This window comes from Calidris pugnax, unplaced genomic scaffold (genome assembly GCF_001431845.1).
Source record: "Calidris pugnax isolate Ruff unplaced genomic scaffold, ASM143184v1 scaffold171, whole genome shotgun sequence".
Lineage (NCBI taxonomy): Eukaryota > Metazoa > Chordata > Aves > Charadriiformes > Scolopacidae > Calidris > Calidris pugnax.
Window position 1 is genome coordinate 10,578,970 of NW_015091064.1, and position 26,620 is coordinate 10,605,589.

The 26,620-nt window shown below is 39.9% G+C and overlaps 1 protein-coding gene across 2 annotated transcripts in view; it reads right to left on the minus strand.

The window, feature by feature from the left end:
* LDAH (lipid droplet associated hydrolase) overlaps positions 1 to 6,281 on the minus strand; it is a 119,761-nt gene extending 113,480 nt beyond the window's left edge. For both annotated transcript variants that reach the window (XM_014956900.1, XM_014956898.1), the window contains exon 1: positions 6,168 to 6,281. The gene's annotated coding sequence lies outside the window, so the exon portion shown is untranslated. The remainder of the gene's footprint in view (positions 1 to 6,167) is intronic.
* Positions 6,282 to 26,620: the final 20,339 nt, after the last annotated feature.

Genomic DNA, 26,620 nt, shown 5'->3' on the forward strand with positions numbered 1-26,620 from the left:
AACTGAGATTTTAAGAAACTTTTTAGTCCTAAAGCACAAGAGTTTCGGGGGTATACGTATTATGAAACACATTTCAGCAGACTGGAAGAGGTCCTACATATCATGTCCTATTTACTCATACCTAGGTGGTAACTTCCACTTTTTCAAAGGAGCTAAAACCTCACAAACTGTTTGTGAACAGTTCAGAGCTACCAACATGAAACTGACCCCAAAAGACCATGAGTTTTACTTTGCTTTTTTCTTAAAGTAACTTCATAAACATCATTAAGGTGAGGAATCCCACAGATTACGTTAAAGTGGTAGATATACTTATAGCAACAGCCCCATTTCCTAGTTAATATGCAAGCCTGATGACAAAGCTAATAATGTTGATACCTTAAAAAGAAATGAGCAAGAAATTCATTGCTTAAAGAAACAAGTGCAGTCAAGGAAACGATGATGGTTTCATTTGCATGAAAACAAATAGATTGGTTTAATTTGGTGTAATATGGGGTGTTCTCCAGAACAGAAACTGAGATTTTAAGAAACTTTTTAGTCCTAAAGCACAAAAAAGTTGTTCATTAGCACACAGCACTGAGATCTACTGGACAAATTAAGTAAATTTCAAAGACACTTTCCCTCCAAATACTGCATTGAAGTATTGGGGCAAGAGGAAAATCTCCGGGCGTTTAAATCTGAAATCTCACAGAGGAATAAACAGAAGGTAGTGGGCAAGAATAACAGGTGGGTCTAATAAATATCCTTTAAATCTATGTTCTGAAATTAGATTGCAATGTTAGTAAAAACCTCAGTCAAGTAAAGATAGAATTTCTATGTGAGAGAACATAAAAAGCTGCTGTTGCAGTACATCTTCACAGTAAAGAAGGTTCCAGAGAGAAAACTATGCCAGGTCTCTTCTGACCAGCAAATTTCACAGAAACAGCAGACTCATGTCAAGAGAATCTTGTAAATGAACTTTCCCAGCTGCCTGCAGGGAATCCAAGCAAAAGGCAAAATTTCAAAAATCAAAGGGAAATAAATCACAGTTTGGAATGGATAGCATAAGAAAATTGTCACAAATACATTAAAGTTTGCAAAATATGCAATTTGTTTATTTTTTTCATTTGAATATGGATTATGTTGAACATCGGTATTTTGGGATCCACTGGGTAAAATTGAAATGTAACACCACGACTACAGACTGCATCAAAATCTTGCTGAAGTTAGAGGTGGGAATGCTATACTATATGAAAAAGAACTCATCACGTTTATGTTTGGGTACATAGAAAAGAAACATTAGTGGCCTTAAACTTCAGCATATGCCACCACCCAAAACAGAGCACATTCAAAATTTAATTACGCGCAAGAAGACTTAACACGGCCTCTCATAGGGTATTGCTTCAATAGGAGAGTGAGAAATAGCAGAAATACTGCAAAAAAGTCAAAGAACAGATAATCAAGGACACACCAGAAGAAATTGCAAATGGTATTGAGAGAGAAAAAACACGCACATGCAAAATGTTTTGCTTGTGGTCAAAGGGTTTTGAAAAAATACTTGCTCACTAAACAAAGATGATGCTTCTTTGCCATCTGATTCCTACTGTCTCTAGGGAAAACGAGAACTTTGCACCTTCTCAAAAGAAAAAAAAGTCAAAGAACTATTTGGCTCTGCAACTGTATGTTCTATGCTCTTATTTTTTCTCCTACATCAAAAAAACTACAAGCCCCACATTTCTGTTGGACAGCTGTGTAAGTCATACAGGTAAACTGGACAACATTCAACAAAACACTAAAATAGAAGAATTTAAAGTAACAGTACCCTATATACGCATTCAAACCACCACACCCAAAAGTCAGCATTTGCAGAAACTTCCATCTTTCAGCAGCAGTAAAAAGCAATTGCTACTTCATCTGATATTAAATAACTCCTTTTCCGCCTCCTATCAGAATAAGATTCGCTACTCAATCAAGAGCACTATTCTTTGTTCTTGTTAAATAAGGCAAAGCTCAAAGAGCATAATGAATACTAGCAAGAAGCAGATATCAAAGCAAAAAAAAAATACACCAATCCAATTAGCATCATGCTGTCCTTGATTTGGCTTGCCTCATCCTTCACTGTGCTGTTCAGCAGGAATCTCCCTATGGAACTATCCCTTATTTCTATGTGTTTCTTCCATATTTCCACGTTAGTTGTTCTCCCTTAGTCTAACATATGCTCTGAATTCAAAACACTTTGGTTTTTTTCCCCGCTTTTCAACTTGTATGTGTTCTTACATCAACCGTTTATCTCACCTTCAACTTAGCTCTAGCTTTTTGAATAAAGACATAAAGGGATTAGTCCAAACACTTGTTTATTTACAGTAGACCAGTGTACTAATTACAACAGCATTCTCCAGTAATCTCTTAGCCTGTGTTTGTTGCTTACAACCGCCTCCTTATGTTTACTGCAGCAGCTGTACATTCCGATACTCATTTACTAACCTAAACAGGGTAGGAAGGCATTGCAAACAGAGATGTGAAAACAAATAGACTCTGTGCAGCTCCATGTAAAGGACAAGGGAAATCAAACAGGAGAATCAATGAACAGGAGACGTAAACAAGAGACTACAAACAATAATACCAAATAGCATTAGATCCCTTTCTGAGTCACTACAGTAATGTAATTGTTTATACTGTTAATATGAGGCCTGGAGTCCAAGTCCGTCTCAGTAAGCAGCAATGGTGATGTTCATCATTCTGCTGGTCAGGTGGATGGGACAGGGAGCTGAACTGTCAGGCTGCAGAAAGCAGTGCAGCAGCCAAACAGTTTCTCCCAGCACCAGGGCTGCAGGAAGGTCTGCACACACCAGCACTCCAACAGACAGACCTACAGCTCTAGTGACAAGAGGAGCCAAGTCAATTCACCGTGCTGGAAACACTACTAGCTCATTCCTCAGAAGGAGAGTAACCCTTTAAGTATTATTATTTTGCACAGTGACCCAGCTCCTCCCATCAAAATAATCCTGCCAAACCCTGACAACACATGACTACGTACAAGTATATACGTAAACATAGCCCATGTTCATCCTAGGTGCAAATAATCTAGTTATCATCTGATACTAATTTTATTTCCAATTAGTGCTACATTTTCTATGGAGAGGCAAAATTTGCGGGGGGGTTGGATTTCCGCAAAAAGTTTGCATCAGTAAAGGTTTTGGTTTTTTAAATGAGAAATTTGAGTAAACAATCTGTCTAAACAAAGGATAACAGGAACAGGATCTAAACAGAAGCAGGAGATGGAAAAAGGACAGAACCAAAAGAACGGCACAGCTACTGGCAGCAGCAGGAGGAAGCAAGGATACTGAGAAAAGAAATGAGGATACTGAGGAAAGAAATCCTGCCATACTTGGAGTTGTAACATCTCTAGTTAGACATGGCACATCTAGTCTGGCACATCAGGATTACCTAAGACATGATAACAGGGCACTCAGCACACAATGCACAGCTGCATTAGGTGGTTGGGCAATCCTAGCCAGGTAAATAAACCTAGTTCTCTCATTCATTTCACGCCTCCACTATGTACTCAGGCTAGTATATCTGTGTGAAAACTTTAATTTGTTTCAAGCTTAAACCTCTGTTAAGTTCACACCTTTCATATTACACATTTTTTTTCCTATTATGGATATTCTTTTATCACAATGGCTTAATTCCCCAGTGTAACCTCTTTACAAACCTTACTGGATATCTAAATGTTATGATTCAAAGTGTAAGCCGGAATCAAATTTAGTCAAGCATTTTACTGAAAATTCACAGTATTATACAGTGGTTTATCAAAAGGAGAAAAAACATAGATATATCGCCATTAGGAACATGCCTGATCTAAATAAGCAAGAATTACCTGTCCTTCATATCCTGCATGCATGTTTTCTGTACCAATGTACATTGCTAAAGCTTAAACCTTGAAATTCTGATCCTAATACTTGGTAAATATAACCTACACATTATCCAAAATGGGGACTACCCCTTTTTCCAGACAAGATGCCTTCATTATAATAATGGCAAAAATGTAATTAGAAAGCAGTCAAAGCTATCCAAAGAACCCCCCCAAAAAACAAAACCCCAAATAATAAGACCTGTAAGAGCTATGAGGAAGCTATAGAGTGGATCTTGTCAAATTTACTGGTAAATTTTTTGGCTTGGCAGTCATATTGGAAATTACGTTTTACCATTACCCATACACAATTTATTGCAACTGCCTCTGTGAACCACATCAAGCAGATAAATAGGTAATAACCCATCAGTGTCTCTTCTAATTTAAGAAGTAGGAAATACCAAGTAGAAGTAGCATAAAACGTGTTCAAAACCAATGGGGGTGCCTCCCAGTTAGTGCATATTTGACCCACAGAACTACTTGAAGGCGTTGCGAACACTAGAGTTCCACACAGATGGAGGCAAGGCAAGGATGAGTTGATGGAGAAGAAATCCACCGTGGAACTTTAAGTCTTCAGTAGCTCTGTTCCAGAAAGCTCCTGGGCTGCACTTTTTTGCAGGCTGAGTAGATACTTATACAGCAGGACTAGGTAAAGAAGAATCATATGTGCTTGCCTCTCTCACAAGCATCTGCTTAGGGTAGTGTCAAAGATTCTTGAAAGATCACTGACTTCAACTGCTTTTACACAATCCTTCTAGTAATTTTCCATGATGGAAAATATTAAATGTTAGTGCTGTCACCCAGTTCTGTAAATGTGTGGCCACTTCTCTGACTGACAACATAAGCAAGTGCCACAAGAAAACAGCCAACTGCAATAATCCTAATTAATAATTGAAGGCATCTAGTCTCCGAGACACACAGAATACAAATTCATATCCAGATTCTGCAACAGGTCCATGCAGATGCACTCACAGACCTTAACTGGATACCATGAAGTCCCAGAGGGCTAGGAGCACACTGCACGTTAAAAATACGGGTCTGCATTATTCAAGCCATTCCAGTCTTCTGATGATAAAGCTTTAATATTACACCTAATTTGCAAGAAAAGGTGCTGTTTCATCATTTTTGCAAACACAATAACAGCTACCAGTAAGAAAGCCCTTGACAACTGTCACACCTCAATGGTGCTTCATTGCTATCATGATTTCATTTACTCTGTCACTGTTTACATCACTTCCTGAACCTGCTGCCCACCTCCTGTCTGGCACAGGCATTCTTCCCTCTTTCATAGCAGCTATCTTCCAGCCTGCACTTACTGACAGCGGAGATGCTCAGGGACCAGCACCGAGAGGAAACCTGTCAGACAGACAGAGGGTTCCTGAAGGAGGGCTGTGTACGCCTGCCAGGCTCTCTGCTTTTCCAAACCAATTAGCTCCTCTATTGAAACACGCTTCTTTCCACTTACAAATCTCACCTCACTTCCAGCATTTAAGAATCCATAACCTTATATTCTTAATTTAGAGACCCTTCAGGTAATGGATTTTTTCTTCCTACCTGCTTTATAACTTGCTGCTTAGATAACAAGCATGTCAGCTCCAAGCGATGTTTCACAGGAACAAGTACTGACACACAGAAAAAACACTACAAGTAGCATCACCGCAGCTGTTTTCTGGAAAAGGAGATGGTGCTTAAGGTCTTGTTTCCTCAGGCCTCCTCCCAAGCCAAGGAAAAACAAGTCAGGGGAGCGGGTAGGAAGCACTGCTTACTGGGTGGGATGGGTTACTCCATCCTTAACCTTACGCCTAGAAATCGCCGTGGAACACAGAACACGAGTGTATGGTGTATAAACCTGATTTCTCCACGGCCGTTGCACGAGGCCTGGGGCACAGACAGACAGACAGACAGACACACACACACACACACACACACACACCCCTCACGGCCCAGCGAGGAGACCCCCCAGCCCCGCCACCGGGTGAGCGGCTGCCGCCCCTCAGGGAGCGCCGAGGCCCGAGGACCGACACCGCCCGGCGGGCACGGCGAGAGAACGGAGGGAAGGAAAAGGAGGGCAGGGAAGGGAGGGAAAGGAGGGGAGGGCCGGCCCAGCATCCCGCAAGGGGCCCGTCCAGCCCCGCCACCCGCCCTCAGCGGGGACTCAACCCGCTCCGCGCTGCCCCCGCCCCACACGGCGCCCCGAGGCGGCAGGGCGGGCGGCAGGGCGGGCGGCAGGGCGACCACCACCCACGACCACCGCCGCCACCACGGCTGAGGCCCCCACCTTCCCCCTCCGCAGGCTCCCCGACACCCAGCGTAGCGGCGGCGTCTGACCGAAACCGGGCGGAAGCAGCCGGCGAGGCCGCTCCTTCCGCCGGGGCCGCGCGCGGGGTGGGCTGAGGGCAGCCCCGCCTCCCGCCGCCGCCGCCGCCGCCGCCCCGTTCCGTGAGGGAGGTGGCCGCGGAATGGCCGCCCCCTTCCCTCAGGGGAGGGTCGGCCGACCGCCGCCCCGGGCAGCGCCTTCCCCGCCGCCCGGCGACGCCCCTGGGCCACAGGGCGGCCGTTCCTGGCGGAGCGGTGCCCGTCACCCGTTGCCCGCTGCCCGCTAGGGAAGGGCGGGAGCAAGAGCTAAGTTCCCCCGAGACGCCCGTTTTTGGGGGTTTCCTTGCATTTCTCTCATTCACGCTCGCCCAAACCTCACGTTTGCTTTGGGAATTCTGGCCAAGAAAGGCGGGGGGGAAAAAAAAAAAAGATTAAAAAAAAGCATATTCGCAAGAGCAAAATGAGCTGAGGTGCTTAAAAAAAGGCAGAGAAAGGGGTAGCAGAAGCACAGGCAGCGGGTTTGGAGTTGGATCTGAAGGAGGAAACTGGACCTGGGCAGCTGGAGTGTAACGCCAGGGTAGAGCATGGCCAACCCCACCACCACCACCACCCTCCCCAAAAAAAAGGGAAAGATTTTGAGGACCAACTTGCAAAAGACCTAAAAAGTAGCAATAAATGTTGTTCTTAAAGCACCAGGATCCTGCCATGGAGTCTGAATGTCCGCTCCAATATGGGGTGAAAGGAGCTCTGGGAAGATAAGGCTGTAACGAAAAACCCTCTGTTTGTCAAAGGGGGCCTTAGGGAGGTTTGGAGAAAAGTGTTGGAGGGGCTGTTTCCAGTTGAAGTCATGGAAGAAGGTAAAAAGCAAATGAGTAATAGGAAATTGGCAAGATTAGATGTTGTTTATCCAGGAGTCACAGAGGAATTTGGGCTGCTGAGCGTGCCATGTAACCACCTGCTACAGATGGCATTGGTGGTCCTTGGGGGTGCCACCTGTAGCCAAAACCTGAACGGCTCCAAGAGGACTCTTGGAGGTCTACACTCTAAGGTCCATGTGTATGTGGATGGAATCCATGAGAAGAATAACAAAGACAAGAGCGAGTGGAACAGGAAAAAATACGATGCACCAGAGAACCATTGGCACCATTTTTTATGGAGGGACATCATGCCTCAGAAATCTGTGGCAGTCTTTGGAAGAGCCAAATGGCCACACCTGGTCAAGGCAAGCTGGGTTGATGAATCTGGATTTCCAAAAGGCGTTTGGGCAAGAGCTTTCATCAAAGGGTCTTAGAACACTCAGCAGTCATGAGAGAAAGGTTACAACCTTCAGATGGATGGATGCCCATTGAAAAGATAAGAAAGAAAAGGTAGGAATCAATTACCGTCTTCTTCAATGTATTGGCATAACAGGTAGGGTTGTACAGGAATTTGTGTGAAGGTCAGTACTGTTAAACATAGTCAGAAATAGTCTGGAAAAGGGGGCAGATAGCAGAGTAGTAGAATCTGTTGTTCGTACTGAATTATTCAGGTTAGTAAAAATAATTGTCAGGTTGCAGAACAGCCTTTGAATTCCTACAGAGAGCAGTAAAATGATGGATACGTGTTGATGCATGAGATAAAACTGTGTGTTTAGATGGGATAAAAGGCTCTCAACAAATGACTGCCGTTTGTGAGCAAGACCTTGGAGTCGCAACAGATGCTCAGTGAAATCTCAGTGCTTTGTGCTTCCAGTGGTCAAAATCCCATAAGATTTAGTAACCATTTGGAAATGTCTGCCGTGATTCTCACTCTTGCTGCTTGGATGGGGTCTGCAGGTCTAGCAGTGACCACCTCTCAGAAAAGGTACAGTAAAGCTACAAAAGATATAGAAAGTTTTTCACAGGTCTGAGATTCTGCCACATAGAAAGCAGTAAATAAAGCGGAAGTGGGAAGACAAGCTGATGGGAGAAGGAGGTTGGGGAAATAATGACAAAAGCCTATATATCAGTTTGCAAAACTGAGTTGAATGGACAGATTCCTCAGTGTAATTTCTAATGCAAAACCTGTGGAAAGCAAATTAACCTAATAGGCAGCAGTTTCAAAACAAAAAAAGTATTTTAATGTAGTCTTAAACTTAGTTGGAAATGTCACAGATTCCTAAAAGTTTACAGGGGTTTGCAAAAAGATAAGGCAGATTTATGGAGCGGAAATCCATCAGGGGCTATAAAATATGAATGTGCTGCTTAAAGGCTCAGGAAGCACCGAGAGCCGTCAGTCTTCTGGAAGTTGTACCAGAGAAATAGTCCAATGTGCTTCCCCTTTCCTTGGCACCTGCTGTTGGATGCTATCAAAGACAGAATGGACTGTTGGCCTGACCTGATATAGCTTTCATGTTCCTATTTGCAACTGACGTTGCTTTTTTTTTTGAAATTCATGTCAACTCCTGCAGGTTATTTCTTATTCCAGAACTCGGTTTGTGTAATGTGCGTTTAAAATATCAAAGGGTGCATGAGATACTGTTGATCAGACTACACCACTTTATTAAACTGCTTATATAACTTGGTCATCATCAGCAGATAAGCTTATGGGTGAATATTAAAAGAACGACTGCATGTATTACACTTGCTATGAAGTGGAGTTGGTAAATTCTTGCAGTGAAATCACAAAAAGTACTTTCACTTTGCAGAAGAGTGAGGCAGTTTGCCCTGGTCTGTTCTGAGTGGATGCTTAATATTGACGTAAGAATCAGAATTCCTCAGCTCTGTCCTGGATTTCACACATGAATTTCTGTTCTTGAAAAAATCATGTCAATGTTTTTGACATTCAGGTTCCCCACTTAAAAATGTAAATAACAACAGCCTAAATCAGTGGTTAGATGCAAATTCCAAGGTTGCCGGCATCACCTCCTTCCCTGCAAGAGAATCAACATTAGGCTTTTGCTCAGCAATTTGTGATCTGATTGCTAGTTGTGATGAGGGCAGAGGACAGAAAATGGGAGGATTGGGGCTGAATGGTCAAGCCTGTATGCTTATGCCAATATACTCTTGATCAGTGGCTGTGTTGTAACCAGGCTGGGCTTATTTTCTTAAATTTAATTTGAACAGTTGAGAAAATTGCTAGCTGTTGTCCTCACAGGAGAAGTATAAGCCAGAGTTTTATGTGTGATTGGTTGTATGTTTTTCAGAGGGCAGGTTCTCAGTGACTTTTAATTTCTCGAGTGAGACCATAAAATTGCTGATCAGCATGAATTTTCACAGTGGTTTCCCTTGAAACCTTGAGGAAGGAACTGCATGAACAGCTCTGTCCTGGGCATGAACCACAGAAGGGTGGCTTAAAAATCTCACATGCGTTTTGTTCAAACAGGGTTCTGTGAAGCATTTAATTGCTTAAGCCATTGCTCATATGCACCAGTATTGTTGTAGTAGTAGTAGCAATAATAATTATTGTTATTATAGCTCAGAATAAACTAGATATTTGTTGATCCATTTTCTGTCTTGATGTTTTTAATGCGCTTTTTTTTGGTAAATATTCTTTGTGAATTAACAACTAACTATTGGATTACAGACCTGTAGCTGATCTGGGTGTTTTAATGTAGTAAATGCATAATAGAGATTAGTCAAACCAGTGTCTACACTAAAGAATCAATAATACAGTGGCAGAACGTAAGTCAATAAAGCAGGTGAAGCGGGTGTTTTGAGGGCAACATGTTTTGTTTGATAGCCCACCATCTCAGCTCATCACGTGTGTAGCCACTGTGTACTCAGCTGTGACATTAGGCAGTCATTCCTTTCATCTCCATAATTGATTTTTAGATATGTGTTTTCATCACTTATATCCTCACATGAGAGGAAAAAATCTCCTTAACCCCTTAATATCGTCAGTTCTCCAATTTCTGAATGTATTTCTTAAGCTGGATTTCTATGTATGATGTAGGAATCAAAATTTTGGAATCTTTGCAGTGTTCAAAGATTTCTTCCAAGATTCATTGTCATTCAATCTGGAGAATGTAAAATTGTCAATCAAAAATTGTTCCCAATTTCTGTTTGTATAATTTATAAGTTTAGTAGTAAAGTGGAACAGCATATATGAATACATACATATGTATCAATGACAAACATGATTATTTATTTGCAGTCGATTATCTGTAAATATGAAAAACAATCATCTTTAATATTCACCAAATTATGTAAATGCCTTTGCTCTCCAGCTCTTTGTTTCTTCTGTTCTCTGGTGCTTTGAACGCAATGGAAAGGCGTTTCTGGTCTATGCGACTCCTCTTCACATAGAAAAAAAAGGAATAAATTAAAGGTGATCGAGAGAAAGGGGATGCCGTAAAAGTAGCCAATAGTCAAGATAAAAGAATTCAGAGATTATTTTACAGGTAAAACATTACTCTTCATGTTCCTAAAGCATAATATTTTTGAAGACAGTTTACTAGAGTTACAATAACAGTAAGTAAGATCTGTCACAGGGAACCGATATAATTCTCTTTGAAGAAATCCATATATTTGCAGTGTTGCTAATATTTTAAATTATCTTTTTAATCAGTGGGAGAAAAAAAGGGTTTCTTTGCATCTTTATGTCCAGCTGCCTTTTTTTTTTTCTTTTAATTATCTGTCCTATTCTGTGAACACACACTGCACTAATAGAGATGTTTGCACTGGGAAGGCAAACAATAGATTGCAACATTTGGATCCTGAATAGATTTTCAGTACAACTATTCACTCCCTCAGAATTAAATATCTCAAACCTCTATATAACCAAGATCTTAAAATTAAGAATTTAAAAATATGCATGGTTTATATAAATATTTAGATTGCTCATGGAAGTACTGAACAGTGAACAGTTCAGCTATTGTGTGCATACCCATTTTGTCTGAAGAGAATATTCAGAATTATGTAAAATGAATTCTTTGTGGTTTTCAAATTCCTTTTTTTTTTTATTTATTAAAGAGCAATTGGAAATTCATGTATTTTAAAATTATGAGTTAGAAGTGATGTCCTGGCGACAGTAAAATGTTTCAAAAAGTAGTTGCATCCTCAGTTCCCAAAACAGCTGAAACAGAGATTGCAAATAAGTGAAGTTTTTCCAAGGACTAAGCTGGCTTTACAGGTAGTTAATGTAAGAAAGGGAAACTTTAAGTAGGAAAAAGTTATTATTCCACATCTCTATGTAAAAAAAATGGACTTGACAGTGTGGTGCATTGTGCCCCTATGTGTGGGCACATGTGAACCTTGTGGTATGCATTTGAGTATGTTTGTGTCACAAATGGCAGTAATAATATTTTAGTACTTATTCCTGTATTATAAAATAGCTAACTGAAGGCATTTTGAAATGGAAGTTGATTGGAGGTTGTATATTTTTATATATCATATATATAGTATTGCTCTCATGTGATTCTGTTTTTAAGTATATAAAATTGGAGTACAGCGAACACAGAACTTTGGGCACGTGAATGGTTTCACATAAAACAGTGGTCCCAGAGCTTCTGAGCATGTGTAGCTTTTGCTTGTACAAACAGCCCCCTTGAAAACAGTGAGCTTAAAGCGGCTCACATGCATAAAAATTTTGATAGATCAAGGTGGAACAGAATAAGTACATTTAAGGGCCAGTTTAACTCAGGGATACAAAAAAAAAAAAGAATTTATGTCATGAATGCTTAGGGTAGTGCTTTATAAGGTCAGATCTTACTGAGTATTTTGGACTGAGTATTTTGGACGAGTGAGTGTCCTTCAGTGGTGGACCACTGATTGTTCAGACTGGTTAAGTGTTAACCTGCTTTGGGACCACGAACACTCTTGTGAGCAATCCTGGGTGCAGTTCAGGATACAGGCTTGCACCAGAAGCCATGCTCAGTAGGCAGGATGGACAAGACTGCACCAAATGTGGTGTTCTCCACCTCGCATGGTCTTCCAAAGCTGTCCTAGCTGGCTTTGCGCTCTCAACCATCACACACTCCCACGCTGCATACAACCTAGGTTTCATGAAATGGAGAAATCACAGCGGAGGGCTGCAGTGCAGTTTTTGGATTTTTCAGGCACTTATAAATGAAAAAACCCCATCCTACACAATATAACAATTATTCCTAATGGCCACAGTGGTGCCACCCAGGTCCAAAAGAAGTCTTGAGCCAAGTGCTAAGAAGTGTAGATGTGGCCAGACTGTGGCCCCTTCTCTAGTTAAGGGTCCCCGGTGCTATTTCATTTAACTGCAGGGGCACGGCCTCTGAAAAGGCCCAAGTACGAACATTTTATATAGCCAGCTACCAGGAAGGCCTTGAGAAACATTGGTGTTGAAACAAACAAGACTGGAATATTTTTGCTGGCAACAAATGAGAGGCACAATGGCATTCACACGGGTTTGAGAAGTTAGTTGGTAGTATCTCCAAGCACCAAATAAATCTGTGGGAGATAGGTTCTTCTGGCCAGGACCCTGGAGGCCATCTGCTGCGTACTTGTTTAGTAATGTAAATAACACAATAATTGCTATGACCTATATGTTTAAGGCTATTTTCATCGTTCGTTTAAAATACTTAATCCAAAAAAAGCACAATTAATGTCCAATCAAAATATAAAATACCCTTTACATGTCAACAGTTACATGATAGCAAATCCTGTCAAGGAACAGATGGTGGTGTCTTTGTTAATCTTGCCCCACAGATGAGTGGAAATTAGTTTTCAGGCAGCAGAGACAGAAAAAAAAGTGCATGTATGTGGAAAGTAACATACTTGACGCTGGACCTGCGTAAATACATGAAAAAAAGTTGCTGGTAAAACTTCCTGAAGAGACATTTGGTTTTTGAAAGTACCCACCAGTGTAAAATGTATTTGTAGTTAGCTGTTAATGCAGCTGTGTGTACTGGAACAACTCACACAGCAACTGCCTCATATTTAATAGCTGCAAACTGTAATATGAAATAAAACATTGAATTTCATGAAAATAAATTCCATTTATAAGTACAATTGAGAACTAGTCAAATAATTTGTTGGTTTTTTTCCCTTGCCTTCCCCTGTTGCTATCTAAAACTGACCATGAGAACTGTAAGTTGTAAATCACAGCAGGGTTTAGCCAAGAGTCTTCATCAGAGATTTTCTGGTGTTTCAGAGGGTGCAGGTTTCAGCTCAGGTATTGAATTTAGTCTGTTGCAAAAGTCCACTCTAGCCCTAACCCTTGCCTAAGGCCCATGAATCACTTTCCTGCTTAGCCTTTGCAGAACAGTGAATTTTATTCTGAACTGTTATTTATGATTACCTGTACGTGGTCTCCCACAAAGCAATCATAGACCCATATGCAGAGTTAGAGGGAGACAGTGAAATCTAAACCGCTAGAAAGTGGTGAGCTTTCCAAACACTTTTCTACACTTTTTCATTCTTGTTATTGATGTGACCAACTGCTTCTCCCTTGAGGTCAATATGCAGCAAAGACCTGCTGTGGTAATGTTTTGGTTTTAGTCCCTCAGCAGATAGTAAATTAAAATTCTTTCTGCTTCAGCCATTTTAAATATATGAAAGTGTTCTCTTTTACAACAGCTTTTGCTAAAGTTTAGCTACATTAAATCCCCTAAAAAGCCATGCATTTGGTGTCTGCATCTTTGATAATAATACAATATTCTTCATATTCTCAAACTGTATTCTGTTGGTGATAAACAATCTAATACTTTGACCACTGCCTTTTAATTTAGTGGTATCTCATAATCCTCATTCTCCCTTCCCTGCCACTATTATATCGGTGCAGAATTCATAGGGCAGAGTAGCTGACTTTGATTTTCTATTTCCTTGTGTAATTTTGGAAAGAGATGTAGTTCCAAAATAAACATGAAGTTGAGACATTAAAACAAAGAGAGGTCAACCTGTCTGCTCCTGATTCTTGCACAAGTGGTGAAAAGAGTACATCAACAAGTGTAGGTAGATATAATTTTACTCTCAAAGTAAAGTGTGGGGCAGACAAAACAAAATGTTTATTTTTCATCTTTTTCATCTGCAGTTTTAAACTACACTTACAGATTCGCAGGATGGATGATGTTGGAAGGGACCTTCCTTCTAGATAGTCTAGACCAAGCCCCTGCTCAAAGCAGGGTCAGCTGTAGCAGGTTCCTCAGGGCTTTGTGACCAGTTGGGTTTTGAATCTCTCCAAGAATGGAGACTCCACGAGGTTTCTGGGCAACCTCTTCCAGCTTTTGACCAGTCTCATAGTAAAAAAGTTGGTTTGGTTTTTTCTAATTGAATTTCCTGTATTTCTGTTTGTGCTCATTTCCTCTTGTAATGTCACTGGGTGCCACTGGGAAGAATCTGGCTCCATCTTCCTCCGTCCCCACATCAGATAGTTACACCTGTTGATCCGTTGATAAGATCCCACTGAGATTTCTCTTCTCTGGGCTGAACAGTCCCAGTTCTCTCAGCCTTCCCTTGTAGGTCAGATGCTTCTATCTCTCAGCCCTTTGCTAGACTTGCACAAATAAGTCCATTCTCTCTTGCACTGGGGAGCCCATCACTGGACACGGCCTTCCAAATGTGGCCTCACCACTGCTGGGTAGAAGAGTAGGATCACCGCTCTCAACCTGCTGGTGATGCTTTTCCTAACATAGCCCAGGATACTGTTGGCCTTCCTTGCTGCAAGGGCTCATTGCTGGCTTACAATCAACTTGTTGTCCACCAAAAGTCCTTCTGTGCAAAGCTGCTTTCCAACTGCTTGGTCCCCAGCCTCTACAAGTGTGTGGAGGTTATTCTCTTTCCTGGTGCAGGACTTTCTGCTTGCCTTTGTGGAACTGCATGAGGTTCCTTTATGTCCATTTCTGCACCCATCAAGGTTCCTCTGAATGGGAGCACCTTCACCTCCATTCCTCCCGGTTTTGCTGAGGGTACAGTCTGCCCTGTCATCCAGGTCATGAATGCAGAGGTTAAACTGTACTAGTCCCAGTATTGACCCCTGGGTGCACTATTAGTACCTGGCCTTCAACTGGACTTCGTGCCAGTGATCATAGCCCTTTGAACCCATCCATTCAGCCAACTTTCAGTCCACTTCACTGCCTATTTATCTAGCCTGTGCTTCTTCAATTTGTCTATGAGGATGTTATAGGAGACGGTGTCAAAAGCTTTACAGAAGTCCTCCCGACAAGGGAGTCTGTGGCAGATTCCTGCTATGATGTCTCCTGTGTTGATCTCCTGTCTGCTCCCTGTCTGCAATCTCTCATCTGACTCTGTCCCTTCTAAAGCAAAGCTCCTGGCATTTGAGCCTCTTTTTGCAGAGATCATGAAGTTGTCCTCCTTAAATTCCCAGCCTTTTCTTCAGAATGAAGCTTGTCTTTTGACTAGTTCTGGCTCTTGGTGGTTGTGGTGGGTTGAACCTGGCTGGATTCTAGATGGCCACCAAAGCCACTCTGTCACTCCCTCTCCCCAGCAGGACAAGGGAGAGAAAAAGTATAAAAAGGCTCATGGGTCAACATACAGACAGGGAGGTCGTTCACCAATGATGATCATGGGCAAAACAGACTCGACTTGGAGAAATTAGTTTAAATTATTACCAATCAAATCAGAGTAGGATAATGAGAAATAAAACCAAATCTTAAAACATGTTCCCCTCAGATCCCTCTCCTTCTTCCGGGGCTCAACTTCACTCCTGATTTTTTCTACCTCTTCCCCAGCAGCACAGTGGGATGGGAAATGGGGGTTGTGGTCAGTTCATCACATGTTGTCTCTGGCTGAAAGAGGGCAGAGGACACATATAAGGTTCCCCTCAGATCCCTCCCCTTCTTCTGGGGCTCAGCTTCACTCCTGATTTTTTCTACCTCTTCCCCAGCAGCACAGTGGGATGGGAAATGGGGGTTGTGGTCAGTTCATCACAAGTTGTCTCTGGCTGAAAGAGGGCAGAAGACACATATATGCATACCTCCTCTGACACCTGTACATACAGAATGTGATTGCTGAAAGAGGGCAGAGGACACATATAAGCATACCTCCTCTGACACCTGTACATACAGAATGTGATTGCATATGCATTGGCTAGGGATTTTTGGGAAGATTATAAAAAGATCTTTAATAAAATTATGTAAGACATGGGACAGAAATAAAAAAGATTGCGTATTTAATTAAGAATACGATTCCATTTACAAGCAGGGAAGGACATGCACTAGATTGGGCTTTACACAAGAAGCGTCTTTTTCTTGCATTTGATGTATTTTAGAAGTTCTTAATAGCCTGTGTTACAAAAGTGACATTATTACTCTGAGTTTGAAAGTGTTAACTAGCCTTAGCATAAATGTGAATTAAAGCTGCCCTTGTTACGCCTGAAGTGGAGCTGGGGGCATTGTACTAATGTAAGTGCCGAACTTTCTCTGCTAATTCCTGGGCAGGAGCCCTGTAATCCTCTGGGAAGCTGTTTTGACAGTCCGTTTCATTGCTGAAAGCTGTGCTGAAAGGAATTTCCTGCCTTAGGTTTCAGAGGTCTATTGGAATCGCTCGCCTTACTGGGTAGACTGGCTCTTCAGCAGGCAGAAGGGAGGTGGCTGTGCTGGGGCAAGGTTTGCTCCATAAAACTTGGCCTCGCTGCGGCTTCCAAGAAAAAGAATGGAAATTGGTCACTTCTTTCTTCAGACTCAAAAGTCAGCAGCTTGAGATCCCATGGCCTCGTTCCGCATTTTTCAACCTTCTCCCCTTCCCTTGTATTTCTCTTGTGCCGTCTGTATGATTTAAATAAAACAAGCGCGTTCAAGAATTTGCTATCAGCTTTTTCTAGGTCATATTTCTGAAGACCTCACAAGCATCACGCTGCCATTTGCCAAAAAATTACCATAAGATAAAATGAAATTCCAGTATATGGCTGGAAGAAGTCCAAGTGAGTGCAATGTGTAAATAATCAGACTTTCAGCTTCTGCCCTTTACTAAAGGTGTTTCCGTTGTAACAACCAGCTCTTTATTATTTGAATATCTCATGCCATTCTTTTGATCACCAAATTCTCCACTCCCTCCAACTTCTTCCTTTTTAAAATAAAATGTGAAAAAGTTGATGTTTTCCTGAAATTTGGTTCAATATTAGATTTTTTTCATACTTCTTCATAATAATTAAGCTCGCAGTATCTCTTGTATATTTTAAATCTTACATTGCTGAAATATGGCAAACAAAATTATAAGGAATACAAATTAACACTGCTGAAATTCAAATTCAATTAAATATAAATATTTGAGATTTTTTTTTCTCCTTGAAACCCAGTTCATGAGTAGACAACCAAATCTTTCACAGCTTCAACTCACTAATCTAGATACAGTTTTATTTTAAGCAAGTAACCCTATTACTGATGAATCTTTTATATGTTTATCTTCACAATATCCCTGTGAATGTGGGAATTGCTGTTGTCTCTACTTAAAAAACAAGCACATTGGTTGCATTAGGTATTGAAACAACCTTAAAATCTAGCCTGACTAAAAAGTCTAGATCTGTATATGCAGCTAGCTTCCTGCATGAGTTTTCAAAGACGTATTTGAAATGTTTGTGAAAATCAAAATTCTGTAATATTTCCAGATTAGAAAAAAGTCTCCGAATTCACGTTATCAGAATTTCTCAGAATAAAGGTTTGCCTGGTTTAGGGGGACACAGTGAACCTCAGAAGGAAAGCCTCTCTTCCCAAGCTATCATGTTCTCTGGGTACTCATGCTGAGTCTTGCTTGGCTACAACTGATCTCTGATTTCTTTTCCTATTTGTACTTGTCTGGCAGATGATGAGCCCTAGCAAACTGGCCAGCTGCAATCTCTTATTTTTTCGGTTAACCCCTGTACTGCCAGGTACCAGCCACAGGAGCAAATGGGTATGAATATAGAGTTTTCTTATAGTTTGCAGATACTGAGTATTAGCAAGTTTTGAATCATCACCACAAGCCTCCGATTCCTTTTCCTAAAATCCTCACTTTGGATGGTAAAAACAGAAATTAGCAAAATAGAAAGTTTCAGATGGTTCGGGGGAGTCTTCTCTTTCAGAGGTTGCCTTTTCTTTCGCTTCCTTTTAGAAAAAAATAATTAAGGTTTAATATTCTGGATACATTTTTTTAAAGTGTAGTCTATGTTTATTATTTGTCCAATAGTATTTGCATGAAGTGGCCACCACCTGCATTTAATTTGTCTTGTGACATGTCTTTCCTGCCTTGATGTAAAATTCTTCAGAACACAGAAGAAATTACTATTTTCTGCTTGGACTTTCCTGGCTAGCTCCAGTTTGATTGTTATGGGCCTCTTAGAGCCTAAACAGATAGTGTACACTCAGCACACGGGTTTTTAACTAATTACTAATGTTCCTAGAGCACTTTGAAGAGAAAAATTGCAGTACATGTGTTAATTATTATTAAGAACCTAGCTTTGAACATCATGTTCTTATATGAAAAATGTTTAGTGAGTCCTCACCAAATTGTAGCATTATAAATGTATTTCATTAAGAGATCATTAAGACATTAAAAGACATCATTATTAATCTATACATGATCTAAGCTTGGCAAACCTCTGTAATCCAGACTCATTATATTAGCGTGAGTGCCTTTCCGGCCAAAAAAGTGCTGAGATTTTGCATGGTAGCGTTTCCATTTATCAACGATATTACAGATGAAATAAAACCTCTGATTTTTGGAAAATCTCCCTTTCTAGTCCCATTACTTTTTCCTGGGCTTGATATAGTGCAGTTGTTGTTTCTGGCATTAATGCCTTTTAGGTTCGGCATTGCACACATTATTTGAGTTGAGTAGTCTTATACATGAAGTGCAAAAGATCTTCAGCAGGCTCTATCCAGGGGTTTCTTGGATGTGCATCAGTGGATTTTGTGGGAGAAAAAATCCTTCTGGTAAATAAGAGTTATATATGTTCTTTGATAATGTGTTCTAGAGAAACTGTTAATTTTTCTAAATTACTAATTGTGTAGCACAATAAATAGGCTGTTGAAAATCGTGGTGATTTTGTTTAAAGTATGTACAATGAAAAAAAGATTAAATGATGAACTTCCAAAAATGAAAAATCCTCAAAGAAAACTGCTAAGAAAAATAAAAAAAAAAAACCCAGTAGGCTGCCTTTTCAGTTTTCCTGCTAGCTTTTCTCTGTCAGAGGTGCACAGTTGTTTCTTAGAGCTTTTCTGCTTTGAAAACTACAACTGTGGCCAGCCACTGACATGTGAAGAAGAATCCCAATTTTCTTCTTATTGTGATTAATTACTCTAAAACACAATCAGTAAAATGAAGTCTTTTTAAAATGTGAAAGCAATTTTGCAAATTAAATTTGATGCTTCCAAATGTGACCATGTGTTTTCTGGAATAATTTGGTGTAGTATAAGAAAGCGTTATCAAAATTTTAAAAACATGTTAAATTAGTCTAAGAGAAAATGTGCCAATTTAATATAATGACCAAGATGCACAGACCCCCTTTTGCATGTAATTGCACATATTGTAATGGTACTGTGCAATCATCATGTCAATAGTCTTGCTTATAAATTCTGAAGTATTTCGCCGAAATCATCTCCTCCTGCCAATGTATTTACTTTACTGCAAAATTCATTTTATTCAAAAGAATGCAGAAGATTTTTTGGAGTCCTATGCTTGCAGACTCTCACATATTAGGACATTTGATGTCAGCACTTAGTTTACAGAAGGACCAAAGTGTATAGGTGTGTGTCACTGGATTTTGCAAAGCTTGTAAATGTCAAGTTCTAGGTATATACTAAAAATGTAGGGTCTTCCTGTAAGCTTTTTGGAATAGAGTTCTGGTTAACATGCTAGCTTGGAAAATAGTTTCTTTCCAGTTTTGGAAATTTATGCTTAATATTAGATGTCAAGTCAAAACTCCTGTTGGAATTTTTACTGGAGTATTTAGATTCAGATGCAGGTGCAAGCATCTAAATTGAGATGTCTACAATATAGTTATCTATTTATGACCTAGGTAAGTAAACAAAATATATGGACTTGAATCAATTGTCCTCACTTAAGTGTCTACTGCCACTGGAGAAGCCCTTGGGCATTTGAGACAACTGCTTCTTACTGGCAGATACGATGCTCCAAGGGAGCTCCTTGGCCTTCTGGGGAGGTGGCTGGAGCCAGGTGGAATACCCTGGACATCCTAAATGGAGCCTGTACATAAGGAACTGGCCTAAGTATCTACTGTAAGGTGAGATTACTCCAGGCTGCAGTGACTGTATTGAGAAGATCTCCACTGGCTGCAATAGGAGCTTAAACATCTAGCTCACTTGTAGATACTTGATATGGTAGATGTCTAAATTCAGATGTCTGTATCTGAATCCCATTGCTTGGGCTTCAAGTTGCCTACAGATGTGTACATTGCTATTTGAGATGCTTTACAATATCTGAGATATCTACATTAGGCTGGCAGGTGAGACATGGGGTGTAAGGAAAAAAGGTGCTTTAATCAAGTAGCATCTGCATGCTCGACAGTAAATCCTGCTTCATCTAAAAGGACATGAGCAGCTTATTGTGCAGCTGAATCTGGCTTCTTATATTTATAATAAAAGTGCATGTTTTTGTCATCAAAGCACTTCCAGTTTCCAGACAAAGGCATAGAGTCTTCCCTCAAAACCTAAGCATAGTGTGAGAGGTTACTTCTAAGTAAGTGGTTAAGTCTTGCATACAGAGAAAAATATTTGAGGTCCTCAGGAGAGCATGTCATGATGATGCTATTTAGACTGAGACAGTTATATTGGAACCTGTGAAATTTCACTGATTCTCCAGCAGAATAACAGTCCTATCAACCACAGAATTTGATATCTGTACTATAATTTTGCAATGTAAAAAAAAAACCACTAGAGGCTCTAGTGGTACCAGCCAAGTGAGTTTAGTCCTATTTTCAAAGGTGACATAGCACTTTTAGGTTAAGTTTTTTGTCGTTGTTATACACTGCCCTATTAGAGATTCTTGAGTTTTTTCCAAATAAACTGGCAGGCCTGTACAGCACAACTTTTGAAAACTGATACCCTTAGTCTTGTGACTTTAGCCAGACACATTTTGACAAATATGCTTGAGTAAGGAAAAGTTAACAACTGAAAAAGATAAATATTTTTTGTAAAATGTTACGCTACAAGAAGATTAGTGATACCTACAAAATAGAAATTGGTAAATTAATTATTCTTTTTCTTTTACTTTCCTGTTTGTAAAGAAAATTAAGTGTACGATGCAATTATGTACAAATATCAAAACCACCCTTATTATTATTAAGAACTATCTTATGATGCAATGTTAACATTTGCTACTAGATATGAGGAGCTTCGTACAGAAGAAGACCTGATCAGAGTAAATAAGTTGAATATATAAGACCAGTTATGGCTGCACTTTTTGGTTTTCACAAACTGACTGATTTGTTCCAATCAGATCAGTTGAGTCGTAGCTCAGTGTTACAGAACACACTCTCAGGTTGAGTATCAGATAGCAGAATAATATACTGCAGATTACATTAATCTTACTTGTTTTCTTTTCCTTTCTGCCCATTCTTTTCCATTTTTTTGGTGGTTTTGATTCTGTATTTGTTTTCACTGTTCCATAACAAAGATTATCTTCACAGGACACGAACTGTAATTATATATACACATATTTCCTATATCATTTACTTATGACTGTTGTTTGAACTCTTAGTTTCTTTGCTGTATTATATACATTCAGTAAAAAATAATTTAAAAACCCCTTAACTGATTTATAAGCTTTTATGCTTATCACTCAGAACAAACCTCAAGAGCACTTGGCTATGAAATTAAACATCTAGTCATGGTCAAATTAAGACTTCCTTAGTCAGCACTCACTTAGATTTTCCCTATGCATCAACCAATGGAGCAGCAGCAATATCCTTTGTATAGAAGTTTCACAGTTTCCCATTTGTTAGTTATTTACCTAACAAATAGGATTGAAGGGACTGGTAAGTTATCTTGGAGTCAAAGAAACTATGCTAACCACCAAGTTGTCTGGCAGCCAAAGAGAGAAGGAAGAAGATGGTTCATACCTTACCTCTGTTGGTGAAGCTAACACATTGTACACCTGTGAACGAGGAAGTTACGGTGGCTGGAAAGAGAAGCAGCATGAGGAACCCTGGCTTTGCAGTTTACTCATTTACTGCTAAGGAATACAGAAACTACAGTCACTTGTGCCTAACAGAAACATATAAACAATCCTCAGGTCAACATCTACCTTCCCAGCAGAATGCTCTTTTCTCTTTGCTGTTGGGTTTCCTATCAATCTTTATTATTCGAGTGGCTTCAACTTGTAAGATGACCAAATGTTCTACTGCTGTAGTTTTTGGAAGACAGTTGTCCGCATCCTAGTTGGGTGGACCTCAACATTAGCAATGAAGAGCCAGGTTCCATAGAGTCACCAACTCACAGTGAGGACGAGCTTGTCAGAGATCTCTGGAGATTGCTTAGTCCACCCCACCTGCTCAAAGTAGAGTCAGTTAGATCCACTTGCACAGAGCTTTGCATCCAGTTGAATTTTGAACATCTCTAAGGATGGAGACTCCGCAAGTTTTCTGGACAACCTGTTCCAGTGTTTGATCAATTCTGTAGTTAAAAAAAAACTTTTTTCATTTTTTGAAATGGAATTTATGTTTCAATGCTTCTCATCCTGTCACTGGCTGACACTGAGAAGATAGTTAGTAAGATATTAGATACTAAGCTTATTAAAAATTCTTGTAATTCTGCTCAAATACAACCAACCATCTTTTCAGAAAGGCACAGCCAAAAGCTTAAGAAAAATCTTGAGCAAAGTCTTATGAAAAGTCGTACCTTGTCCCAAAAGTGAGTAAAAAACAATGAAGAATCCTAGAACATAAAATATCACTGAGGCTACCATACTATTGATAGACTTTAGTGTTTTAACCTGTATACTCTAACGTCGACCCATGCGAGTAACCTGGACTGTTACAATGGTTTATAAAGAGAGGTAATATCTAACAGTTTTATATGACCAAAGTCACATTGCGTTTTGTATCCAGAAGCTACTACCTTCAGTTTCTTCCAGAGACAAAAATAACCTCCAGGATTCAGAAAATAAATGATTGAATGAATTTTCCTTTGACTAAACAGACTCTCCAAGGCAAAAAATATTCATGAGTACAGAAAAAATATGTGGACATTTCCAATAAAATCCACTGACACAAAGCTGAGAAGTATCCCCAAGAGAGGGAGAATCAGAATGTCATACAAGAAAGAAAATGTTAGACTTCCTTGAAACACTATGCAGTTTGAGTCATAGGTACTTAAGGAAAACCAGCACAGCCTGGTACACAGTCATGGTAATAAGATGAGAAGATGATAAATTACAGGAGCCTCTAAATAGATTGTTTGGAAAAGGGCATAATTGTTATCTCTGGCTGTATCAAGAGAGTGACTGCCAGAGAGAGAAAAGAGCTAATTAAACTAAAGAATAGCATAAGGAGAAAAGGCTATAAAGAAGCCGTGACTAACTTAGGTTGGGCATTGGAAAGAGACCCATGGCCTTTGCGAGAGTCAAGAATAGAGAGCAGTCTGCAAGGTTTCAGGAAGTCGGGGCAAATAAATTTGCCCCTTCTGCTATGGATTTTAAAAAGTTTGTGGAAGGGATTTATGATATTCAACCTCTGTCAACAGGTGACTGGATGGGGTTACTCAGGGTGTTCTTCTGGTCCTGAAGCCTCAAAAGGTGTGAGATGACTTCATGACATGGAACTTGAACTTGAAAGTGGTCTTCTGGTAAGAAACAGCAATTTAATTTCTAGATGAGAAATTAGGAGTAAACATGAGTAATCCTGAATTCAGAGAAATAGTCAGAAAAGACTTGCAAAATGCAGAAAGACTTTACTGCTGTGATCTCTTGTATCAGTCAGGACCCTATAGACTTTGATCCTGAGAGAGAATAAGGATGTAGAGGTAATTGTTTTGCTGCAAGAAATTATAGTCATTGACAATTAGATCTGGGTAAGATTTTTCAGATTAATAGATTTGTGCTAAATACAGTGCTGAGCTCTTTGAAAATGTTAAATAATAGGTCTTTCATGTTGAAAGATCATTATGGTCCCCAATTTAATTACATTTAATTTAAAACTAAAGGCAGAAAAATCCCTTTAAAAGCGCAAATAAATCTATTATTATGCAGCAAATATAAAGCCTAAGTTTTTTTTATGACATGACATTGTTAATTCTCCTCTCCTGGTGTCATCTAAAAGCGTAATAGTTGTGTTCTGTCTCCTATTATCTAGGTCATTAATGAAAGTATACAATGTGGTGTGCTACTCATGTGCTTAAAATTAATTTGGCGCATAAATGTTTGCAAGACAGATTCCTTTGCAGTGCATCAGTCGCAGAGGTTTTGGCAATTTTATACTTTTTAAAGCAGCTGAAGCTTTTTGGGTTTTGGTTTTTTTGTTTGTTTTGTTTTTTTTTTTTTTTTAATAAAGCCTAATATTGCAAAACAGGCTTTTTAAACATTTCTGATATTCTCTTGTTCTGACCCATTTGAAAGACTATATAAATCTTATCTGCAAAGTTTGGAATTTCCCATTAATAATAATGAAGAAAGAGAAAAGAACAATAAATTGTTCAAGAAGAGCCTGGAATTTTTCACTGCGAGTTATCCAGTAGAGTAGAGAACTGAACAAAGATATAAACATCAAACAAATGAAATTTTGATTGTCATTTATGAGGAGAAAACATCTGTAGTGGATATAACAAGCAATCTTGAATCTTAATATTCAGACTTTAATGAGTAAACAGATATTTCACCATCTTGTAAAACAATAGTATTATGAGCTCAATCTGGTTAGAACTACTCTGGTGCTTAAAGACAGGCTTAAGTGTTTTTCTGGATCAGGCCAGAATGGTCAGCACCCTGCCAGATTAATTCTTGGAAGAGTTTACAAAAAATAGTGAGAAAACTTCTTGTGCATAGCAAGAAATCCAAAACAGTGACCAAACTTAATCTGCATTGACAACAGGGTAAGCCAAGTTCTTGAAGAGAATGATCTGAGGTACAGAGCACAGCGTCAAAAAAAAGATGATTTTTTATCTTTTTTTTTTTTTTTTAATGGCAAACGTTTTGTCCCCTGCGACACTTGAATGGATTCCAGGCCAAAGGAGGGTTCCAAAACATTTTTGCGTAAAACACCAGGCTTGAAAACCCACTTCCATTTGCACAAGTGGGCGAGTGAGCTCACTTGTGGTTGAGTCTGTGGGAAATGCTAATGTAAAGAAAATTGCCACTTTCTCTCATAAAACAGTGTGAAAAGCAGAGAGTGTGCCTAGATCTATGGAAACTGCTCAAAACTGAAAGAACTTTTAAATAACTTGCCTGACTTGCTGGCTTGATAATTCCTTTTCATCAGAAGGAAGAATTTGCATGTACTATTCATATTGCAGTGTTTTCAAGAAAACGTTAGAGTTGTTCTAATTACCCTTCTTGCATTACATCCCCCTTCTTTCCTCCCCACAGAATGGGTGTAATTGCCAGTTCTATATTATTCCTTCACCTTCATGCAACACTTCATCTTCTTCTCCTCTCCCTTCTTGTGGGGTCACTGAAGCTCTTGCAGCATGTGGTTTGTTGGACAATGGGATCCTCAATTAAATCCCTATTTACTGGTAGTTGGTGACTGTTCTAGATCCTTCTTCCTTCCACAATTCATCAACCCACTTATACTTGAATTAGTCTTTATTATGTATTTACTATCCAGCCACTCAGACAGATACTAATTTCTCTTTGGTTTGGCTGCAGTGGGTCTGCTTGGGATGGAGTTAATTTTCATCACAGCAGCCTGTGTGGTGATGTGCTTTGGATTTGTGGCTGAAAGAGTGTTGGTAACACACCAGTTGTTTGTCACTTGCTGAACGGTGCTTGTACAGCATCAAGGCTTTCCCCACACCTCCCTTGTCCCTGCCCCCAGTGAGCAGGCTGGGAGAGGGCAAGAGGTTGGCAGGGGGGACACATCTGGGACAACTGACTGCCTCTCACCAGAGGGATACCCTATCCCATATGACATTGTGCTCAGCAATAAAAGCTGGGGAGAAGAAGGAGGAAGGGAGGATGTTCAAAGTTACTGTATTTATTTTTCCAATTAACCATTGCGTGTGCAGACCATGCCTCTGGGGCAAGGCTGGACATCTGCTGGCCAATGGAAAGTAGTGAAGTAATTCCATATTTTGGCTTGCTTGCATGTGCAACTTTTGCTTTCCCTGTTAAATTGTCATTATCTCAGTCCACAAGTCTTCTCACCTTCCTTCTACTTTTTCCCCATCCCGTGGGAGAGGGGAGCAAGGGAGTGGGTGGGTGAGTGTTTGGCTGCTGGCCAGGGCTAACCCACCATATTGGCTAATTAAGTACTCGAATTAAGTAGGAACCCTTTCTATATAATCTTAGAAATTTATCGGTTGGATTGATCCTAAATATATAATTCACCATAAAGTGCTTAAAATCATAATTTTTTTGTTTGTTTGTTTTCTCCTAGCTT